The sequence below is a fragment of the Neovison vison genome, chromosome 2, assembly GCF_020171115.1.
Source record: "Neovison vison isolate M4711 chromosome 2, ASM_NN_V1, whole genome shotgun sequence".
NCBI lineage: Eukaryota > Metazoa > Chordata > Mammalia > Carnivora > Mustelidae > Neogale > Neogale vison.
Genome location: NC_058092.1, coordinates 177,471,062 through 177,496,341, shown reverse-complemented (window position 1 = coordinate 177,496,341; position 25,280 = coordinate 177,471,062).

The following is a 25,280-nucleotide window of genomic DNA, read 5'->3' as shown; positions in this document are numbered from 1 at the left end:
ACCCAGGGCATAGATGAGATAGAAGCTCAAGAAATGTTAAGTGGGAGAGAAAGAGCAAGAGAATGAAATAACACTGCAAGACAGGCACTAACATCCTGATGTGAAATGCAAGGGAACCAGGTAACTGCCTGGAAAAGTAATTCACTTGCAAAAGTGGCAAAAGGCCTAGGAAAGTAGCTTGACCCTGTGTACTTCCTGGCTTTAGCACTTTCTAGTTATACAGCATTGGTCAGGTTGCTTAATTGCTCTCAGCCTATTTCCTCATCCGTGAAACCCATCTTATATGACCATATGGGTTATACAAGATAATACAAGCAGAGAAACTTTGAACAGTACCTATCACAAAGCTAGAATTGAACAAACGTTGTTGACTATTATTATTACAGAAGTTCACAGAGCGAGTGTGTGATGGAAACCTGTCTGATTTCCAAACCCCTTGGGCTGTATTAATGAGGCCACGTGTGTGGCTGTCCCTGTCCTTCCTCTCAGAGTCCAGTTCTAGGAAGCTGATGCGTCACTGCCTGCTGAATCACTCCTGACACGGATCTGGCCATGGGCAACACGTGCTTCCAGCCCTGCAGCTCCCTGGGTCTTGCCTCCCCACCAGAAGGGGCAGCTGAGGAAGTTCACGGGCCTTGCCAACCAGGATTGCTCAAGAGGGCCCAGCAAGGACAGCAGGGGCTGCTCCAGGCCAGCCTCCGCAGAACCTCTGCAGTGGGAATGGGTGAGGTGGGGAGGTGAGGGGCTGCCTACACCCCGGTGTTGGCAGAGGGAGGAGGGGAAACCAACAGAACCACTCTCTACCCAAACCACAATCCATGCAGACCTTCGAAGGAGAAGTTAAATGATGAGAATCGCTCAACCCAGAAAGATGGTGATTTATATGGCCCAAAGACTAAAAAGAAGAAAAGAAAAGAAAAAAAAAAAAGCAAAAGGAATCGATACTCAACCACAAACACAGGCCACACCATCAAATGGCCCATTTTTGAGACTAGAAGGAAACCATTCATACCTCCAACACTTAAAGACAAGATAAGGAAATGTCAAATTGTGAAGTGGTTGTGAAAGAGACCATGACTTGATCACTTACTAAATGGCAGAGTTAAACTATATTCCTTGTTACTTATACCCTGGCTGTTTCCCAAGTAAGGATTCAAAACTGCAACTCAAAATGAAAACTGCTTTGGGAAAAACAAAATGAAGTACTTATTTCCAGACCACCCTAAAGTATGAAAGGCATTTCAACCCTTGCAGGTAGGTCCCCCAGCCTGCAGGGCCCCACAACCATAGATGACAAGGTGCTAAATGAAGTTTGGCAACTACTTCCTCCAGTCTCATTTACTCACAAGGAAACTGACACCCAGGGAGAGGAAGGAATGTCCTAAGGAGCACAGTTACTCAGTGTGTCAGTGAGAGTCCGACTGGGAAAAGAGACACCACCCAGAGCGAAACAGAGGAAATTTCATGCAAGGCATGGTCACACAGGTGATGGGGAGGCAAGAAGGCCAACAGGGGCCAATGAGGCAAACCCAAGATTACCAACAGCAGAGAGCCAACAACCCCAGCTGGAAGGAAAAGAAGGAAGATGCAGAATTGCAGGAGGCCAGGGGTCACCCTCCTGGCAGAAGATGGGAGGCTCGTCCTCTGGGAACTGGTGCCACCAGGGTGGGAGATGGCAGCCTGGGATAATGCCCAAGGCAGAGAGGAAGGAGGAGAAGCATCTGAGTTTCTCCTCACTTCCACCCTCCAATCCCCTTTCGATACCTCCCATTGGTCAGATCCAGCAAGAAGCCAGGAGACGCAGTGGAAGTTTGAGTTGCAAAAGCAGGAGAACAACAAGGCTCAGGCCTGTGACCACACTGTCCATTAAAACCTCATTTCTTGGACTCCCCTCTGGGCAACACTGCTGTCCTGGCAGAACAGGGGAATCTCTTGGAAACAGCCATCAGGGCTGCCTCTCATGAGCAAACCCTGCGGGCTATGTCCCAGGTTGCCAGCGAGCACCCTCCTGATAAACTCTCCTGATCAGGGCAAGGCTCACACTTAACAGGAACACCATGATCAATCTTTCTGAATAGCAAAATCTTAAAAATGTATTTGTTTGGATTTCCATAGATTCGGTTGAGTTTCTTTTTCTTTAGGAGGGGCCTTTAGGGAAATAGAGATAGCCTAGAATTTTCAGTTTAGAGTGGAAGCATTGCCAGGAAGTGGTTTGTGGGAGGAAGGACTTCACCCCTTCAAACAGCCATCAGCTCCCCTAAGCTGTCCTAAACAGACGAGCAGTTGAGGTAAAACCATGAACCTATGCTTACGCAGCTTCCAGACAGGTCTCTGATCTCTATCATGCAAGTAAATTATGGCCCTTATCACTTCTCTCTATAGAAATCCTAGAGCTGCACCAAGAGGCAGGGCCAAATTTTGGAATGTTGGCCAACTCACTGGCCACAGGCACTAACCAGTCTGTAGGCAAGGGTGGTATAAGAACGTTGTCCTGAGACCTCTTGTGTGCCAGGGGTTAACTCTTGCAGTGTTGCATTTTCCATGTGGTGGTTGGGGGAGAGGCAGTGGAGTGTCAGGGCAGCAGGGAATTGGCCCACTGATTCAGAAGCATCTCAGTAGTTTCTTGTTTTTAAAGATTCATTTATTTGAGAAAGCCAGAGTGTGTGCATGCGCACTAAGAGGGATAGAGGAGTGTGGGGGAGGGGCAGAGGAAGAGGAAGAAGCACACTTCCCGCTGAGCAGGGACCCTGATGACGACAGCAATGATGAGGGGATTTGATCCCAGGACCCTGGGATCAAGACCTGAGCCGAAGACGGATGCTCAAATGACTGAGCCACCCAGGCGCCCCATGTCCCAGTAGTTTGATAACCAGATGGCCATACTGGTGTGGACTGCTGAACACAGACATTGCCGTGAGGTTCCTGACACAGGGCGCTTACTGACAGCATTAGAGCCCTTGCAAGTAGCCCAGCAGAAGAGTCGTAGTGGCTTGATTGGGGCTTGCCTGTAGCCTCTGTTTTCTCTCCGGGACCCCTGCTACCTCCAGGGCAGTGACATCTCCAACCTATGCTGGGAGCTTGGTCCCGCACACCAGGCACACAGGCATGGAAAAGGACCATAGATGCTCGTAGAACACATGAAAGCCTGAGATGCTCTGCCTCCCTCAGGGACAAGTTTTTGGGTTTTTTTTTTTTCTTTTTCCAAGATCTTCCAGAAAAAGCAGAACCTTTGCCCAGACAGGGCAAGTGTGTCACAAAGTTCTGCTTTCACTGTGTGTTAAGTGGAAATGATTAGGCAAGCGAGTAGTAAGAGATTCCTCTCTGCGTTTCCTCTGTATTGGGAGGTCCTGCCTGGGCCTCTGTACACTCAGACCGACAGTAAAAGCTGCCATGATTTGCACTGATAACCCCAGGATGCCTCACTTATCTGTCATCAGGGCTTATCCACAAAGAATGCTGCTGAAGGGTCCACTTCCTGCACACATATGTTGGTGTGAAGATGCTGGTGTATGTGTGTGAGTGCGCGCACACACGTGTATTTGGGACTGACTTGAAGGAGCTAGTGTTGACCATAGCGGTAGTGCTTGTTTCGAGTGCCTGTGGCTAACCAGGTCCAAGTCTGGACTAGGGTCACAAAACTTCCCCTAGGATGATGGCAATTGTCTTCACACCACGCCTGCTCACTGAGCACTGACTTAGGGCTAGGTTAGGCATCTTACATCCTCAGATGTAATCAGTAGTCCTGCCCCTCCTCACTCTCCCTATTTTACAAATGAGCAAACTGAGCAACTGTCCCCAGCTCTCAGAAGGGTACGTAGGGGGACCTAACTGCCCACCTCCAGGCGTGTCCCTGCTGGATTGGACTGGACTCGCAGGTGTGTGAGATAAAGTGAAGCATTTGGGTTGGTTGACCTTTAGACTGGGAACTATAGATCTGTCAAAGACTCTCAAAGCTGGCTGCATTTTTCTAGAATCTCCTGGAAATCTCTAAAAATACCAACATTGGGGCCTCTCCCCAGATCAACTAAATCACATCTGTTAAGCATGCAAACTGGCAAACTGGCCATTGTGTGTTTTTTGGTGGTTTTAACTGCCCACTTGATTCTAATGAACCTCCTGGGTGGATAACCATGCCTGGGATTCTAGTTTTGGCCTGATCTTCTGGGTCGTCATTGATCTTGAGCTGACTTATCTATATAATGGGCTTCAAGGGGGCAGCAGCTCCCTTTCTAGAAATGGGAGCAGGAGTGCAGGAGCTCGAATAAGAGAAGTCCCAGCATCGGAGTCCCCGTTACTAGCTATGTGACTACTGTAGGCAAGCTACTTTGCCTTTCTGAGCCTCGGGCCATCCCTGAACTGATGTGGCTTGTGTTAGTTAAATCATGACAAGTACATAAGATCGCTCCAAGAGAGTGTTTGGACCTCGCACCCACGGAGAACGCACCCAATGCATGCGAACTGCTGGTGTTGTCAGAGTTCCCTGAGTTCTTCGGAAGCGCTGTCTACCCAAGATCGTGGTTGTCTAGTAATGATTCAGTTTTGTTTCAATGAATTGTGGTTCTCAAGTCCTTAAAAATGGAAAATGTTGCTTAAATGAAGGGGAAGGAAGAAAAAGGATGGACCTAGAGGACCCAGAAGCAGGAGGTATTTCCCAATAGCAGAGAAGAGTTGGTGTGATTGATTTCCTCAGGTAGAATGGTCACAGACCAGCTGAGCGGGACGGGGTGGAGGGCGGTTTTCCCTAGCAGGTAACAGAGCCTAGGCGGAGTTTCACAGATGCCCATCACACAGACTCCCTGCGGTTTGGATAAACTTCACCTGAAGGGCACCAGCTAGAATGTACCATGCACCTGAGGTTTGTGTTGCCTGCAAGGCAAAGCCTCAGCTGCAGCTCAGGAATGAAGACTAACCCACGAGCTGAGTTCATTAGGAGCCGATGCTCTGTGCTCCTCATACACACAAAGCATGTCCACCAGCGGCCAGCACTGGTAAGACTCGGCCAGGTGCGAGTGACCGCCACGCCCCGGCTGTCCAGAGTCCAGGCAATGCAATCATCTACCCAGCAACAGAGGAGGCCAGATGGTCCAGTTGGAAAGCAAAGTCCATTTAAGTAAATTTGAGAAGGAAAAACAAGAATGTCACAGGTCTGAACACAGGAAGGATAAACTCAGGTATCTCATTTGTTGTCTTTCTATGAAGACACTCCATTCTTTCCCCCATAGAACATTTTTAGCTGCACTTGGAAAGCCAAGTGTCTCCCTCTGGGTTTCCTTCTCCTTCCTGCAGGATTATATCATGTGGAAGAGTCTAGAACATGGGTTCTGAGAAGGCCCCACAGAGCAGCTAAGCATGGTGGCACAGTCTGGGATACCTAGTCAACAGCCTCTCAGACCATGACATCCCGTGCTCATAGAAAAAATAAAAGCCCAACAGTTAAAATTCAAAAGCCAAGCATAAAGGTAGTTGAACTTACCTCCTAATTCAACATTTGCTCCTCTGTTAATCAAACTTAACTTTCTAACTATAGCTATGTCTATAGAGTAACTGCTTGGCGTTCTGTGCCAGGGTTCACATAAATGAGCCAGGGGACCCTGGTGGATCTTCAGGTATTCACTGACACAGGTCCTGAAGGTTCTACTCTTTATGGGGACTGGAATGGTTAGGATAACTCCCCTAGGCTCCTGCTGTAGGAACACACATATTTCAGGGGATTAAGCAGAAAGAGTTTTGGTGTCATATGTTGGGGATCTAGGTTCCCATTGGACTCCAATTAGGAAGGATTCTCTGCCAAAAGAAGAAGGTATGACTCTCCAGTCATTGCAGGGAGGCAGGCGGTTCTGCCAGCCAAAGTGACATAGGACATTCGTCTTCAAAAGTGAAGCCATTTCTAGGTTATGTAATAGACCAGCAGCAGGTGTCTTTCAGAATACATTTGGAGAACCAGTTAAACTACAAACCCAAATGATAATTGCTTGGTACCTGACAGCAATCCCATTAGCAGAGACTGAACCTGATGAATTCAAGTAATAAGAAAGGTCCCAAAACAAGGACAATGCCCCTCCCAATCCAACAGCACTGGACAAGAACAGTGTGTAGCACAGAGAAGAGCCTGGAGGAAGATGGCCAAATGAGGCCAAGGCGGAGGTTGATCTGTAAATGCTGGCTGGTGGTCCCCTCAGGGCCCTAGGGGGAGCCCCTGCTTGAACATCCAGGCCATAGCTGTCTGCAGACACTGCCTTCCTCTCTGAGCAACTCCTGCCCTTTGTGGGTTGGAGCTCCACTTGCACGAGTGGAAGGGCAGTTAGGGGTGTGCCTGGTGGCCTGTAGGCAGTTGGATGGGGACACTTACATCACACAACACTAAGATCTAGCTCATAAAACCTCTTAGATGAATTTCTTCTCTTCCTAACTGCTTTACTGAAAGACCTTCAATAAGGCTTCTTTTCCCATGATTCTTCCCCAAAGCCATTCTCAGCCCAGCTCCCACCTTCTCTGTCTTTCTCTCCTGGATGTTTTCCTGTAACATTGAAATCCTGCCCGCTTTTTTGGAAGAGATTTCCCACTGCCTCACAGAACTAGGGCATCAGCCTGCTGTACTCCCTTCTGCCCCAGGCAGGTTCATTAACGTGCATCTCAGCCTGGGCAGCCCTCCCCACGAAGGGTTTGTGCATGGGGGCACAGATTCACTCATTCACCAGGTGTTCATTGGAGGCCCACCTTGTGCTAGGCTTCTCTTCTAGAAAACAAAACACACAAATATCTCTGCCCTCAGAGCTTCCATTCTAGCAGGGGAACACAAAGTTTTACCTAACACCTACACACATGCAAACACATATTGGTGATTGATTTCCACGTGTTTGTGCATGTGTGTGTGTGAGTGTATACATGCATGCATGTGTGTGTGTGTGTGTAGATCAGTAGGTAAATCTAAGTCATTCTCACTCTAGCATGTGGGTTCTGTCATCCTCAACAAATCCTTCTGGCACTGTCTTTGTTTCCTTGCTCTTCTCCTGAGAGAGGGTGGGTGAGTGGGGGCCAGCCCTGCTGGGGTGGTCCCACCGAGTTGTAGGGAACCTACCACCTGAGGGCTTCTTTCTTCAGATGCAGTACTTAGAAGGAGAATATGGCCTGGAGGGGCATGGCAGAGCCAGGCAAGATGGCCATCTGTGGAGTCAGCGGGGAACACAGTGCCATGGGGGCAAGGGGCAAAATGGGAGCCAAGACGTCAGAACAAGCAAAGCGAAGAGTGGTGGAACAGCAAATGGGAAGAGGACCCCAACACCAGAGGCAGAGAGGAGGTGATGTTGTCGGCAGGAGTGTGAGGTATAGCCAGGTTCACGGAAGGGTCCTGGGACACACTTTATACCTGCGATGTCCTTTCTCCTCGTCCTGCCCTCGGCTCCTCAAATCCTCCCCTACAAGCCCCACGAAAGCAGAAATCTTGTCTGTCTTGCTCAGAATAATGCTTTGGAAATAGTAGGCTGGAGCAAGGCGGTGACTGGCAGGCTGAATGATGGGCTTGCCCTTCTGAAGTCTTCCCAGCCCACCTCGGCTCCCTCATTTCTTCTGAACTGAAGCCCTCATTCCCCTGGCATGAAGCTCTTGCAGCTTGGCAAGCACACAGAATCAAATCCTGGCTCTGCCTCTTACCAGATGCTTCCAAGCTACTTAAATTCTCTCCACCCTCAGTTTTCTCATCTGCAAAGGGGGATATTCCTCACAGGTTGGTAGTGAGAACCACGGGAACGATGTGTAGGCATGGAAGTCCCAGACACTTTTAACCATGACTTCAGCACCCAAGTTGCTACATTTGATGCCTCTTTTGTCATTGCTTTGAATTCTTTAACTTGTCCACTTAACAATAGTAGGAATGACCCTCATTTAAGGGGCAGCTCCCCTCCACCCCTGCACATGGCGTGTGCATACGTTATCTCTAATGGTCACATTCTCCGAGGGAGGCAGGTCCTCTTCTCCCTACTTGTGGAATGAGGAGACAGAAGCTGGGATAGGTCAAGACCATCAGCCAGGCTTACATCTGTTGTCAGTGCTGGAGCTGGAATTCAAATCCTGATTCATCTGCTAGGTGGCTTGCCGATGTCCTAGCCTAGAGCATGCCCTTAGGCTATATGACTATGCTAAGTTCAAGGCCAGCCAGCACAGGTTTTGTTTTGTTTTTGTTTTTGTTTTTGTTTTTAGTTTTTTTTTTATATTTTATTACATTTAAATTTTATTTTAGTTTTCTGGGGGTCTGACGATTAAAAATTATGTACTGAAAGTGTACGACTTGAAGTTTGGATAGATTCATACTTTGGTATATGATCATGATCAAGCCATTATCTCACAGTTACTTTTTTTGTGGTGAGAACATTTAAGATATATCCTCTAACAAATTTCAAGTATACAATACAGTGTGGTTACTTACAGTCACCATGACGTACATTAGATCTCTAGGATTTATTCATCTTGCATCACTGAAACTTTGTACACTTTGACCAACATCTCCCCATTTCCCTTCTCCCCCAGCCCCAAGCAACCGCTGTTCTAGTCTGTGTTTTTATGAGTTTGACTATTTTAAACAGGGATGACGTCTTCATCATCCATGTCCCTAATAGCCCCTTGCTTTCTTGTAACTACCAGATTTCAATCTATCTGTTTGGTTTTGAACATTCTAGTGGAAACAGTATTGAGATTGTCTAAGATATGAAAGCTCATTTGCTGGCTCTAAAACTTGATGATGCTCTCTACAGACTGCACTCTCTTGGCTCAGAGAGGTTAAAAGGATGACTAGTCTCAAGAAAGTGGTATAGTCCCGCACGATAGAAGATACAAGGGATGGGCTGAAGGAACATCCCAGGGTCTATGGGGCACTCTCCAGAAAAGCAAACACTTTCCCTGGCCTGTTTGACTATGGGTGGGACTGGGTTGGCATGTGATGCCCTGCTTGGCAAGACAGGACAAGAAATGAATCAATTGCCCAGCGCAATGGTATGTGCTATTTCCAAGCTGCCTAGCTCATGAGTACTGCACAATCCAGCAGCCCACTCTAATTTGTCACACCAAAGGCTGCCTTCTTAGTAAACAGTTGTCCACACTTCTGTTCGTTCTGAGTCACCACTTAGTGTTCAAACTGAAATGCCAGCACAGTCCTTGGAATACACCATGCAGTGTGAAACTGAGGGAGGTGGGGTTGGGTGGGATGGCACTTCCCGTGGAAACTTCCGTGTCCTGCAAGGGAGCCAGAACCTCCAGCTGGAGTTCTGCAAGGGATGACTCTAGGGCAGACCCTGCTGATGGCTCTCCCCTCCTCCAGGTGAATCCCCTCTCTTTATGGCTGAGGAAACTGGGGATGGATTGGTTTAGTGACTTGCCCAAGGTCTCACCAGTCTTTTCATGATGGAGCTCCTACCTCTCCTACATTATCCCCCATCTCATCCCACATATATTTTCTTAGGATTCTTTTCAGTTGCAAGTAACAAAAAGCCCAGTTAATCCATAGCTTAGACAAACTTAGGGGTTAATTTAAAAAAAAAATTTTGTGGTAACTAAGATTGCTATGATAACTCCATAATATCTTTAGAAATCCAGGTTCCTATCTTATTCACATGGCTTTTTTTCCCCTCATGTTTGTCATCCAGTGGTCACCCAATGGTTACTCCTTTACCATACATACATTCCAGGCTGGAAAAAACATAGGGGGGATGGATAATGAAGTAGTCACTAACCAAGTTTGCCCCTTTCCAGCTTTTCTGGAAGCCCTACTTAATATGACTCTGGTTTGCATCTCCTTGGTCAGTTGGAATTATATGGATGCCTACAGTGGCAAAAAGAATTGGAGACATATTTATTGAATTGGGCATATCAAATTCATAATACAATCAAGGTTTGGTTAACAAGGCAAAAGGGGGGATTGATATTGGGCCGGCAGTGTCTACCATATGCAGGAAATGTGCCTCATTTATCATTCTCTCTCTGGGGCTTAGCTTAAGGCATGACACACAGTAGGTACTCAATAAATAAAAGTTCAAGTAAGAGAGGCAGTTTTCTTATTCTTAGACCAATGCTACTCACCCAATGTGACTCAGTACATCTTTGAACTTTCAGACATGAAGCAAAGCCTTCAGGGGGTGGGGGGAAACAACAGAGGGAAAGATGACTGGTGGAGGGGACAAGTCTCAGACATGTTTACTGCTCAGTTTAGCAGTGCCTGGGAGCTAGAAAAGAGGGAAAGGAAGGCCCTCTTGAGAAGTATAATTGTATATTGTCTGTGGGGCCCCTATTCTCAATTCCAAAAGAACATATTGGTCAGTACATGACTGTAAGAGCCTCCTTCGGTTACTGGGACATCTCCACCCCATTTTCCTTTTTTTGTAGTTGAGAATTCCTCTGCTACAGAGCTAGGTTGTCTTTTGTCCCCTAAGGCTGGGCACTATTTTTGTGTGTAATGCTTGTTTCCAGCTTTTCACTATTATAAACAACTTTGCAATAAACATCCTTGAAATAAATCTTTGGGCTCATCCTTGAGTATCTTAATTAATGTTTTTCTTAGTCTAAATTCCAAAAAGTAGAAATATTCACTTTTAGGGTTTCCAATGACTGTTGTCTAACTTCCAGAAAGCCTCGTTCCTTTATGCTTCCATCAGTCATAAATGGAAAAGTCTGCCATCTATCCAATGACAGTAGACCTCTCCGTTTGAAGGCTTCGATGATTTTGCAGTCATTCCAAGTCATTCTAGTCCTTCCTCCCCTCCAAAACAACAGCAGAACAAGTCCAAACTGAAAACAAAGATGGCGGACCCCTAATGTTAACATGTCTCAATATCCCAACTTGATTGTAAATTTCATTTTGGAAAGAATGTGGATCATAGATGGTGCATAAAGGAAGCATTCATTAAATGCTTGGTGAGGGTGCTCTGAGGTGGGTTCCATGGGCCCAGCCAGGATCCTGGGGGTCATTCTTAACTTCTTTTTGTTGTTCTCCATCAAGTCATCAAATCCTGTCAATTTGACCTCCTAAATACCTTTGCACTTAGCTTCCTCTTTTGAATCACCTTTGCATCTGCCTCTGGCCCTGATTCAATCATGTCCTACCCCTCTCCTCCAGTTAACTATCTTGCCATCCATTTCTTTGCTAACACCCCTTCAATCCATTCTTCACACAGCTCCAGATTGATTTTTCTTTTTTTTTTTTTAAAGTTTATTTATTTATTTATTTGACAGAGAGAGATCACAAGTAGGCAGAGAGAGAGGAGGAAGCAGGCTCCCTGCTGAGCAGAGAGCCCGATACGGGGCTCGATCCCAGGACCCTGGGATCATGACCTGAGCCGAAGGCAGCGGCTTAACCCACTGAGCCACCCAGGTGCCCCAGATTGATTTTTCTAAATACCTATGCCCTCATCACAATCCAGCTTTACTCCTTGCTTTTAAACCCATGCTTACAACCTAGCAACTCCTGAAGGTGCTATGTTCCATCACGTCCATGTGCAAAGTGAAGATTCCCTAAGTGAGATTTATTGCAAGGAGTCTCCCTTGTTCACTGTTTCCCATCCCCCTTTCTTCAGAGAGCCATCTTAGAAGAAATCACCTAGTTGAACTCCTACATTTTATAGATGAGGAAATGGGAGAACTCACACCTGAAAGACCCTACCTTTCTACCTCAAATAGCAAATTTATGTTCTCTGTTAATATTTAGATCATTCTCTCTTCCAAGGTTTGTGACCTTCCCCTCTTTATAGCCCAGGCTAATGGTCCTTTCTATGTGTACTCATTGCAAGCTGTGCTTTTTCATTTATCTTTTCATCTTTCTCAACTAGACTATAGATTTCTTGAGGGCAGGAATTACACCTTGTTCATCTTTCTATAGACTCTAACAGTGCACATATTCAGTTGCGGCTCCATAAACGTTTACTGAATGAATGAATGCCTGGCTGCAGACAGAGAAAGCACACAGATAGTGACTCTCCAAGATACATAGACAAGACATCAGCTCCCTTCTTTCACATCCATGTGGCGTGGGTGCCTTCCCTTCAATGAAATGCCCTAAAGAGATTAGGGCCAAGCTGGGTTTCCATCTGGACTAGAAACAGGTCTTTCCTTCTAGGCTATTGTCTTATCTTTGTGGGAGAACCAAACCAAATCATGCACCTCACTTGGGTATAATATGACAGGGTTTAAAAACATTTGCATTTCAACACCTATATTTTTTAAAAGCTGCCATTCCTTAAGAGCTTACTAGTACCCCCATCCTGTTTAATGCATTTTGTGGATTTTTTCATCTATTTTTTTACAACAATCCTGAGTGTTTAGTGCAAATTAGATTTACAAATTTACACATGAAAAACTCAAGAGGTGGAGAGGTGAGAAACGTTGCCATAACCCTGTGGCTAGTACTTGGTACAAGCCTGGTGTTTCAGCCTCTAAAGTTCACACCCTATAATGTGACAACCTTTCCAAGCTGAATCCTCTCACTCAGCCAGCAAAATTGATGCGGATTGTGCCCTGTGCCCACCTTACTGACGAGGACACCGAACCCGAGTGGAACAGAACTTACCCAGCAGAACCTGGTGAGGACCATCAGACAGATGGGATCAGGATGTCAGGTCTCCTTACTCTTAGTACTCTTGTCTGTTTAGCGGACACAATTCTTTTTTTTTTTTTTTTCTAATGATGATGACAGGGTAACGGGTTTGTTCGGTGACACATGAAGTTTATGAAGAGCCCTGGCTGCTGCTGTCCTGCGAACCCCGGGGGAAGGCTGTGCAGGCCCTTTGCTCAGGCATTCTAAGGAAACAGCTCCCTCTTTAGGCAGACTGAAAAAACAGCAGGGACTTTGGGCATACAGCCCCCAAACTGCCCTGAGCACCTGCAGGTATGGTAGAGCGCTCTCTGCCAGGTACATTTTGGGTGTCTTGAAATGTTTGTCATTGTTGTTGTTTTTGTGTGTCCATTAAGATATTGTATATTATTTGGGACTGTGTAGTTGAAAAATGGTTTGGTGGCTAGCATTAAATCCCACATTAATCTCATCCCTGTGACTTTGTAACACCTGCCTATGAGGGAATCTCATAGATTCATAGATTCATAGGCCCTATGAGGGCCTCTTTTCTCTGTCTCCATCATGATATGGGACACATGGAGGAGGAGAAGGAGCAAGAGATGGTAGCAGAGACTGCAGAGGGAAGTCACCAGCTTCTGGCTCAAGGGAAGGGGCATATCCTGAACTATATCCCATGGATGGGTTTGCCCCTAGCTGGCTGGACTCCAGGCCTTCCAGGCCTTCTGCAGGATCTCGGGAGCAGGAGTGGGAGAGGAGGGGTGAAGGATGGAGGGAAAAACAGGTTGTGACTTGAACAAATATAAAGACCTAAGACAAAAAGCACAGGTTGAGATATCTCTTCCACGCTTAGAACTAATTGATATTATTGACTGCATGCTCATAAAACCTTTAATCCGGAAGGATTCTGGTGCCACCAAATCCAAATTCACCTCTTAAATTCTCATCCACTCATTGGACACAAGTGGTTCCCCACCCAAAATCCATATTCCCTTTCTTTTAGTGACAATTTTGGGATGTGTAAACTGGGGACCAATTTCTTTTCTGTGTGGAGAGCTGGGAGGTCATACAGCTACAGCTCACAAGCAGAATCTTGCTGTTGGGGAGCCCTCAGTGACACAGCTTAAAGCCTTTTATTGCACCATAGAATGAGTGGCACTTCTGAATATTGGATAAGCAACCGATACCAACTCCTCTGTAAGGCCACCTGGATGGCCCCAGGGAGTCCACATGCCCTCCCAGTGATGCAAACCCTTGGTGGAGTGTGCCCTTTTCCCCACTGGCACAGGGATTCCCAAGGCTGAGAGTGAACTTTTAGCCTCCGCTGAGAAGTTCCGGGCCAATCCTGAACCTCTTGGGTCCTTATCTCTCCCATCTCTGAAATGAGAAGCTGGACGAGGTTAGCTCCCCACTCTGCTGTCTGGAATCTAGAGGATCCTTGGGTGCATTGAGAGGCCTCCTTGCCTGTGCATGTGATATTGGGTATCCACCAAATATTTTGTTTGAACAAAGAGTCCACGAATACAAACATGTTTGAAAACTCCTGGACTGGGTGATCCCTGCTGTGGTTTGCTCATTTAGTCATTCATCAACAAACATGTATTGAGCACTTGTTGTGTGCAAGGTACAGTTGTCAAGGAAATGGTGTGAGTGAAACACAAATTCTTTTGTGCAATAGAAGCTGTAACTTAAAATCAGGGCTATTTGACTTTCTACTATAGCTGTGACCTTGGACACAAAGACCACATCCTCATCCTCAGATGGGCAACCAAAACATATACTTCTGTACACATTTAACTTCCTGTTTTCTGGTTGTCTCACTTCCTCATTGAGAACTTGAAGCTTGATTGTCAAATCCATGGTATTCACCGAGTCCTAAAGTGTTAAAAGAATGCGATTTTCCTAACCAGGAGTTAGGATAATTTAGTTGACAAAAGAGACTTTCAAAAAATGATTTGTTTATTTATAGGAAAGTTTGTCAGAAAGATATAAAAAGATCATGTTTTGCGAATCTTATTTGACAGATATTTTTATTGAAAGAATAAGATTTCATGGGAAGAAATGCCAAATGGATCATAACAATGCAGTTAACATATTATTTGTGTGGTCTTCTTTCTCATTTGTCCACAGGTGGACTGGTTGAGGGCTGATCCATGATGGGTGTTTTCCCAGGTACGTTCCTATTGCATCTCTTGCCTCACCTAATCAGTTAAGCTGCACAGCAATCCTGTAAGAGCTATTTACCAATTTTTAGAGATAATGAAACTAAAGCTCGATATCTTTCCAAAGTTCACAAAGCCAGTTAGTTAGAAGTCCATGTTTGAAATCCATGGCTGTCTCATCCTAAATCCTGTCTCTATTTTTCCTATCACATGGTGCAACCTCCCCCACTTGCTCAATATTATTTGCTCCCAGTGCTTTGCAATCACCTTTGGGCACATCTCTGAGTAATCATTAGGAAAACCAAGAGGTATTGTATCATTTCAAAGGTCACAAGTGGCTCCTCTAACTCTCTGTTCAGTGGTAAAGGGATGAATGTGTCCATCTCCTGATTTAGCGCTCAAGAATTTAGGAATCTAGGCACCATTATTTCCTTCTTTGAAGATAATTTTACCTTGTTCCAATTAACTACCAAGTTCACCTTATATTAAAGACACAATATCCTTTAAAAATGGGATTTTATAATGAAGCAATGAAAGGTTTGCAAAAAGAATAAAATAATTTTTCCCCTCGATTATCCCATTTAGGGCTTTTTTTGCCCTAATAAGTCAGGAATAATCATGAAGACTGGTAAATTTTATGTCCTCAGGGTGGTAATGATTAAAACCATTCACATGTAATTTCCTGGAATATAACTACAAAATTGTACATCACAGTGGCTATTATCAGTAACAATTTTCTTAGAGAATTTTTCATTGTAAAACAAAAATAAGTTTCTCCAAAATTCTTGTATGAGCACACCTACTCACAAATTTGCCTTCAATACCAACATTTTCTAGTTTCTATCTGAATAGTGCCTTGCCCTGCCCTTTTCCCTCTCCAGTTTTGGAAATGAGATTGTAAAAATCAGTGGTAAAGATGAAGAATAGTCAAAACAATGTTGAAAAGGGACAAAGTTGGAGGATTCACATTTCCCAATTTCAAAACTTACTACAAAACTATAGAAATTATAACAGAGTGGTACTGGTATAGGTATAGATAGAGATCAATGCTATGGAATTGGGAGTCCAGAAATAAACTTACATTTATCATCATTTGATTTTTGAGAAGGACGCCAAGACAATTCAATGGAGGATGAATAATCTTCCAAGTGGTGCTTGGATAACTTTATATACATATGCAAAAGAATGAAGTTGGACACCTACCTCAACTTACATAATAATTAACTCAAAATGCATCATAGACCTAGATGTGAAAGCTAAAACTATAAAACTCCTAGAAGAAAACCTAGGAGTAAATCTCTGTGAACTTGGATTTAGGCAATGGTTTCTAAAAGCACAATGGACAGAAATAAAGAAATAATTGCAATTTTTCAGTGAAAATTTTTGTCCTTGGGGTGCCTGGATGGCTCAGTTCTTAAGCATCTGCCTTCAGCTCAGGTCATGATTCCAGGGTCCTGGCGTCAAGCCCTGTGTCGGGCTCCCTTCTCAGCCAGAAGCCTGCTTGTCCCTCCCATTCCCCCTTCTTGTGTCCCCTCTCTCGCTGCATCTCTCTCTATCAAATGATTGAATGGAATCTTAAAAAAAAAAAAAAAGAAAGAAAGAAAAAGAAATCTTTGTCCTTCAAAGAACACTACCAAGAAAGTGAAAAGAAAAACATATAATGGAATAACATATTTACAAACCAAGGGGAATTGACAAGGAATTTCCATCATCTAGAACATGTATGGACATCTTAAAACCCTATGGTAAAAAGAAAAATAAGCTCACTCAAAAGTAAGCACAGGATTTGAATAGACATTTTTTCCAAGGAAGATAAACAAATGACCAATAAGCACCTGAAAGTGTGTTCAACATTATTAGTGTAGGTGAAATGAAATCAAAACTACAATGAGGGGCGCCTGGTGGTCTCAGTGAAGCCTCTGCCTTCAGCTCGGGTCATGATCCCAGGGTCCTGGGATTGAGCCCCGCATAAGGCTCTCTGCAGGGAGCCTGCTTCCTCCTCTCTCTCTCTCTCTGCCTGTCTCTCTGCCTACTTGTGGTCTCTCTCTCTTTCTCTGTAATAGATAAAATATTAAAGAAAAAAAAAAAAAGAAAAAACCAAACTACAATGAGATACTACATCCACTAGGATGGCTAAAATAAAGATGACAGATAATTAAGTGTTGATAAGGATACAGAACTTTCAGAATTTTCATATATTATTGGTTGGATTGTAAAATGGTGCAACCACTTTGGAAAACAGCTTGACAGTCCATCAAAAATGTAAAAATAGAGTTATCATATGACCAAGCAACCCCATTGCTGGATATGTACCCAAGGGAACTGAAAACATAGATCTACACAAAAGCCTGGATAAGAATGTTCATAGCCATGTAATTCATAATCATCAAAAGTGGAAACAATCCAAATGTCTGTCAGTTGAGGAATGGATAAACAAAATGTGTTATATCCTTATGATAGAATATTACTCAGCAATATAGAGAATAAAATATTGACACATTACAACTGCAACACATTACAGTTATAACAGTTATAACCTCAAAAACAGTACTAAGAAGCCATTTATAGAAGGTCATATATTTCATAATTCCATTGTTAACAAATGTCTAGAATAGAAAATCTTTAGTGGTTGCTAGAGGCCAGGGGAGTGGACAGTAGAGAACGACTAGTAATGGGTACGGGGTTTCTTTTGGGGGCTCTGAAATTAGATAGCAGTGATGAATCTACAACTTTGTGAATATACTAAAAACTGCTGAATTGTAGTCTTGAAAATGATGAACTTCATGATATGTTAATTAAATCTCAAAAAACTACTTTAAAAATAATAATAATATCATATGATAAGAATCAGTAAAGCAGAAATGTCACTGCCCAGCCATATCTGCTTGCTCTTTCTCCACTAAGCATACAACTAAATTTCTTTTTCCAGAGTCACTTGCAGCTAGATGTGGCCAAGTGACTGGGTTCAGTGGAATGTGAACCAAAGTGATACGTACCACTTTCAGACCTGGCTAATAAAAATTTACATCTTTCCAATAAAAATCCTATAAGGAAGAAAATTCTAAGGAAACAGAAGGTGGCAAAACCTTAACATTACTGAAGCCTGGATCCCTGAATGACTAGATGCGAGTCATAGTTCAGTGACCTCCACTGAACTATGACATGAGTGAGAAATACACCTTTATTGTCTTTGGCTACTTAGATCTGGAGGTTGTTTTGTTACAACACTTGGCTTGCCCTAACTGGTAAAACAAATATGAAAATTATGACTCAAGATCTATAAAATTTCTTAAGAACCACTTATTTTTAACTGATAAAGTTGACCTTATACAAGTCGAAATATTGGTTTCCTTCAAGGACAGGCATGAATCTTAGAAATCATATATTCAAACATAGTCAAATTTGTCTGCAAAGCAGTTGAATAAAAGTTACAAAATGATTTCAGTGTCTCTACTAGTAGTTTATAAATATGAAAATATTTCAGTATCTTATACTATCAATTTCCACATGAACTGGAAGAGCTTCAGATGTGTTATTCATTTAACTCTTTCAAGCTTATACCATTGACATCTATCTTCACCAATGTGATGCTGTAGTTATTTGAAAATTTACAATAAATATTCTTAGAATGTATATGTTTTATACCTCCAAAGTTAGTATTAATAATGTTATATGACCATATCAATAATCTTGTCAACAAGTGTCATAGAGTTCATACGAGAAAACAACCACCACAACCACATACCCATTAGTTGGCAGGTGTCAAGGTCAAAAATTTTCTTATTAATTCCAGTGTTAATTTAAAAAAACAGCTTTATTGAGCTATTATTGTATACTTCCAATTATATGAAATTCATCCATGTTACATATGCAATTAAATGATTTTTTTATCATTTTTTTCATTTTTATCATTTTTTTATCAGTTGTTCACCCAACTCCACCATCCAGTTTTAGGACATGCCATCATTCAAAATATATCCTTCAATTTTGTTTATAGTGGACCTCCATTCTTCCACTCAACCTCAGGCAATCACTAATTTACTTCCTGCACCGGTAAAATTGTGTTCTCTGACCGTTTTATATTAATGGAATCGTACCATATAGAACTCTTTGCACCTGGTTTCTTTTAGTTGGCATCATGTTTTTTGGGTTCATCCAGGTTGTAGTAGTTTGCTTCTTTTTACTGCTGACTAGTATTCTACCATGAATTTGTTTAGCCACCCACCATTAAACAGCATTTGAGTTTTGCCTGGTTTGAATTATTATGGACAACATCACTATAAACATTTGTGTACAGGGTTTTATGTGGACATAAATGATCATTTCTTTTGGGTAAATGTATAGGAGTTAGATTACTAGGTTGAGTGATAAGCAGCTTTTTAACTTATAATAAAACTGCTAAACTCTTTTCCAGATCAGCTGTACCAGAAATGTAAGAAAAGTTCCAGTTGTTTTGCATCCTTATCAGGGATTTTTGAAAAATCTATTTTAACGGGTGTGTAGTTGTATTTCATTGTAGTTTCAACTTTCATTAACTTTCATAACTAAATACGTGGACCATCTTTTCATTTACATGTTTGCTGTGTATACATTTTCTTTGGTGAAATGGCTGCTCACTCTACTTGGGTTGTTTGCTTTCTTTTTTTTTTTGAATTGTAAGGGTTCTTTGTATATTCTGGATACAAGTCCCTTATCAGTTATGGGACTTGTAAATATTTTCTCCCACCTGTGGATTGTCTCTTCCATTTTTCTTAATAGCACAAATAATTTTGTGGGTTTTTTTGAAGCTTTTGAAGCACAAATAATTTTGTTTTGATGAAGTCCAGTTTACTGAATTTTTCTTTCATTAATCATGTTTTTGGTGTCATATCTAAAAACTCTTTGCCTAACAAGATCACAAAGATTTTTTCTCCCATGTTTTCCTCTGAAGCTTTTATCATTTTGCTCTCACATTTAGGTATATAATCCACTTTGAGTAAATTTTTTATACGGTGTGAAATTAGGGCTCAAATTCATTTTTGTGCATGTGGATATACAGTTGTCCCAGCACCATTTATTGAAAAGACAATTCTTTCTTCATTTAATTGCCTTGGCCTTTTTATTGAAAATCAGTTGACTAAATATAAGGATTGGTTTCTGGATTATCAATTCTTATCTATTGATTTATAGGTCCATTCACATGCCAATACTCTAGTGTTAAATTTTAAGACATAACACTATGATAGAGGCAATTTTTTTTATACTCACAATAAGCTTAATCTACCATAATGATGAGGCACAATATTTTGCTCAAACCTGGAACTTCTGGAACAAAAGTTTGTTTGTTTGTTTGTTTGTTTGTTTTTTGTTATTCATGTTGATATAAAACTGGATTTGAGCTGAGTGGAAATCAGAGATTCAGTCTAAATATATGCAACTTATAACTGTGTCTTACATAATAATATATGTTGCTACACACTGCATTTTTAAAGACATATTTGTAATAAATTTCTTCAAATAACACTGAATGCTATAGGGCTGATAGCCAGTTTGTGTTTACCTAATATAATATAAGAAGTATTATCAAATTTTCCACTTTGAGTAACATTTACATCACTATTGCTGTACATTATTGATGCTAAGATGTCATTAATTATAAAATGTACCATTTTTAAATGGACACTAGGAAAGAAAAGAAAGGTTTTTGATTAAAATGCACTGTCATCAGCAGAAAAAGATGCACTCTCATCTCAGAGATGTAAAATTCTAAGTAAATGTGCATCTTTAAATTGATGAGATATAGTGTATCAGGGACAAAATGTTACTTTTGAATTGTCACATTTCTTCCAAGAGCAATATTGCTATTGTGGGATCCCTTTAAAACTATATTTTTTCCTCCTTTTCTTTGTATACATTTTGACAGTAAAATAAAATTCTATAATGATTTCAAAGACTTTGTGTATATTTCAAATGACTTTGAAGTAGGAAATGGCATCGAGGCAGCTGTAGACACATAGTATATCTGTGTCTCCACGTACCATTAATATTTCTTCTGCCAGTGAGATTCCTATCATTTGAATCCAAGAGCATCCTTATCTTAATGCCCACTAGTTCGAATTATTTTGCAATTATTTACTAATCATTGGAACTTATGGGCTAGATCAATGATTTATCGCAACCCTGGGGCAGCATATTTGAAATCTGGATAATCCTAGAAAATTTGGGATGTAGACTCTATACCATGGGCATTAGTCATTGGCGGAGCTGCTAAGAAGCCACAGGCTCAGCCCTCTGTGGAATGTACATTCCAGTGTGGAAGAATTGCCAGATGTGAATAGATCCCTGTCATTTTCTCCAGGACCAAATTCCTACCATGAAGCTGGAGATGCAAATAGACAGTCTGAGCAGCTGCTTACACAGGGTCACCCAAGGGTCACTGCAACTATCCTCACTTCCCTCAAATCTCTCCATTGCTGGCCTACCCCAGTGCGTTGGTATCACCCCTTCAAGGTGAACCCCTACCTCTAGAGAGAATGACTATGGAGAGAATGACGCCTATTAGATATCATTGTTTACTGCTGGCCTAGAAGAAAACAAGATCTTGAGAGGAGAAAGTACAGGTTTAGGGCACCAGCTCCCTCAGGTTTTTCTGCTCATTAGAAAGCTGAGACATGTGTAGGCCCACTTAAAAAAGAAGAAGACCTACTAGGCAGCAGATACTGTAAGGAAACCTGGGCCGAACCAAGAATTTCAAAGCTATTTGGAGCCTGACATTGCTCTAAGGGAACATTTCAGGATCCCTGGTTCCTGGGCTGCATGGTCTCCTCGTGTTGAGGCTGCTTCTTTCTGCACATCTGCTCTCCTCCACTGTCATCATGGACTAGCTAATCTTTCATCTGTTTTCATGTCCAAATTTTGAACAAGCCTGAGCTAGCACATCCTTCTAGTTGGGTAGAATCTTTCTCACGTGGCCACCTCATGGGCCGTAATAAGCCAAGACATGGGTAGCCAGCAACCAGTCCATGACCACTTCTGGCCCACTGAGCAGTGTGGGGACTGTTGATGTCCAGAACTGAAACTGTCAGAGAGAGGGACAGTAGAAGACGCTGACACCCAGAAAGAGTAAGAAGTGGGAGAGGGAGGGTAGGGACACCATAGATAATCTTTGTCTTTCAGATCCTGTATGTAAAAGTGCGTTGCATCTAAGTGCTCTGAAAACCACTGTCCAAGAGTAAGGTGTTTTTCTCAGCAGGCAATTTTGCCTTTGGATAACCTGTAGCAGTTTGTGTCCGACAACAGGTTTTCTCATGACAACTGAACAAGCACAGTGTCTTAGCCTGGGTCTCCCCAAAGCAGAGCCTCAGACAAAGGCCTTTATGCAGGTGACTTATTTACCATGTGATCCCAGGGAGCAGTGAGGAAAGATAGGAGAGGGAAAAAAAAAATAAGGGAGTCAATGCCAAGATTCTTTTGGAACTGGCCCCTGCTGTGGGCAACTGGTGTTTGATCCTTCCAGGACCTTTTGAGGAGCTTTGTAGAATGTGGTCTCAGAAGCATCTGCATTGGGAAGAAAGGGAGAAACATTTCTTCACTGAATCCCTTTGTTGTCCTGTCCAACAGGACGCTGGCCCAAACCTTTAAGGAACTGGTTTTTGCTGCAGTGCTTGGAGTGAGACGTGGGGCCACAGAGATTTTGAAATATATAAGAAGCACCTGACGTGATCAACGATATGAGGAAACCTCTCTCTTGGGAAAGAGATAACATTTTCTTCTGGTTCAGAGTGCTTGATTTCATCTAAGATGCAAAAAATTCCCACCCATGTCAACATCCCTCATATTTCAAGGAGGAAAACTCAAAACTACAAACTTACATTTCAGTTACTTATTCCTTAAGGATCTTGGTCTCTCTTAGGAACTGCGAGATATACATACATACACACACACACACACACACACACACACACACACACACACTGTGTTACAGAATGCCAAAAGATGTCACTGACATCCCAATCCATGGAATTCTGTAAAGCCACAGGACTATATACAGTGGCCCCTACTCAGTGGTTCTCCTGGATTTTCCCACCGACCATGATCAAAGCAGAATCCACTTTCAAATAAAAAAAATCATCCCCAGGAGGTATAATATCCCATCATTAGCACTGTGTCCCTTTATTCAAATGCTCTCAACCTTATTAAACTGTGAATATCACACAATAGGAAATGATTTAATCTGTTATATGTTAATTCTACTTTAGCTAAGTGAGGAATCAAGTTCTTGATGGGAGTGAGAGCAGGGACCATGAATGAGGGGACTGACTACTGAAAGAGGATGAATCGTGTGTATCTAGAAGGTTCTAAAGACAAAATTTAGTTACTTCACAGTCTGAGCTGGGACTGACCTTTCTCAGGCTGGTTGAATTTGGTCCACTGTAGCCAGCAGTATAATTCCCCGAAGACTTCATGTTCTGCAACTTGGCACCAATCACATCTCTCCATCTATGCCTTTGTGGGGAAGCTAAGGAAGATAGAAACACTTATGATACATTGAAGCCATCTATGTGGACTCTTGGATTCCAAAGTATTTACAGTTTAATTTCATGGGGTCAACACAGACTCTGAGAGAGGCCAGTGGATGGTCATTTGCTCAAAGGGTGGTATTAGGTCAAAGAGGATGTAACAGCAAATTTGGAGAAACCAGAAAGATTACCTCAGAACCCCAAACACTGAAGGTCTGGCAAATGCTGGGCCAAATCTTACCTCTTGCTTCTGTTCATAAATAAAGTTTTATTGGCACACAGCCACACCCATTCATTTATCAACGGTCAGGGGCTGTTTTTATGCTGCTGTGCCAGAGACAAGTAGGGTTCCCAAAGACTAAAATAGTTATTATCCAGCCCTTTACAGAATAAGGTTGTCAACTCCTGGGTAATCTAACCTTGGTGTGTGTTGATATTCCTGCTTTGTTTCTCTACAAGGCAAGCATTTACCATCAGTTGAGAGCCACAGTGAGGTTCCACTCTTAGCATTTTCAATGGAGTTATCCCAGAACAATAGGATGGAGGATTCAGATGCACACTGCCTCAACCTTCCCATTGAAGGATCTTTTCCTGGAGGGACTGCAGCATTCAGCCATTGTCATTCAGCCATTGTCAGGCCCAGAGCATCAGCGGAGTGCCAGACCCCAAGCTAGGTACTGGGAATGTAAAGATGGATGGAACATGCTCATCTTAGTGTTCTATGTCAGAGAAGCCACAGAGGCTCCACAAGGCAATTGTTGCCTGTGGCCTACTCTTCCTTTTCTAGCTCTCTTTTCCCTCTTTCATGTCTCTCCCTCTCATCTCCTTTGACCACCTTGACTCGCCTGCCTCTTCCTTTCAGCCTCCCTCTTGCCTACAATTCAGGCCTTCCAGTGCCACCCAGTGGCTCTGACAGGCATTACTCAGACTTGTGGACTGCCCTCAGGGTGGGGAATGACCTCGTGGAAGTCAGCCAGAGCCTTTAATTAGAGATCCAGAGACAACTAGAAGGTTCCAGGGAACTTCGCAATTCTCTCCTGACTGTTTAAAGCATTAACTTTTAAAGTCATTTATACCTTGGTATAAATGAAGGGAAGGAAGGTAGGTTTGTTAAGGGGAAAGAGACCAAGTGTTCCCTAAACGATTAAGTTACAGAGGTAACTGCACACTGCTCTGAGCAGAAATTGCATTTGAGTGTTTCAGGGGTGTTATTTAGATGGGATATGATTTGGGTAGATGCTATGTGCAGTGATGATTTTAGGACTGTAAGCAGTTTATTGAGTCATCCCAGGGGGCTCAAGGGAATTGCCTCTCACATAGATGACCTCCCTGCGAGGCTGCTGCGGTGAGCCCTTTGGATACTTGCAAGGCTGACCTGAGACCCTTGGTTCTCTCCCTTCTGCCAGCTCTCTGATTCTGAGGAAGGGACCCCAGGATGAGGTGGAGGAATGACTGTGGTTGCCCATAAGAAGACTGGTTCTACAGATACTTAGTAAGTTGGTTGGGGCGGGGGGGCCGCTATCTCTAGGAAGAAGGTGCTGGAGGCCTGTTGTTTGGGAAAATTCTGGGGCAAGAGAAAAAGCCCCATTTTACATTCTTCTACGTGAGGCTGGCTGCCCATCCAGTCCTGGTCTCGATGCAAACATTCTTGTTCCATGCCCAGGTGAATTTGTGTTGGTATGAGGGAGGCTGCAGCAGTGAGGCCAAGGCTGGGACGCCTTGCCTTTCCTTGTCTCCCAGGATCTGCTCATGGAGACTGGCCATTGTGAATGGATGCTTACACTGTGACTATAATTTTCTCAACTACCCAAGTTATATTTTTCTCTTGGAGAAATCCAGGTCTCAGAATTCTATCTCAGTAGGCACCAGACTTACCCAGCGTCAAATAGAGGTTCTAGCTCAAGCCTTTTAAGTGTCAGAAGGAAGGAGAAGAGGCTACTATCTTTCTATTATCATCACTGTTAGGGATAACTTCCCTTCAGGGCCGAGAAGTAGTTATTGAAATATAATGGTATTTGAAAGATTTCCCGGTCCTAAACCATCTCTTCCACTTATGGGTCTGAACGTCAA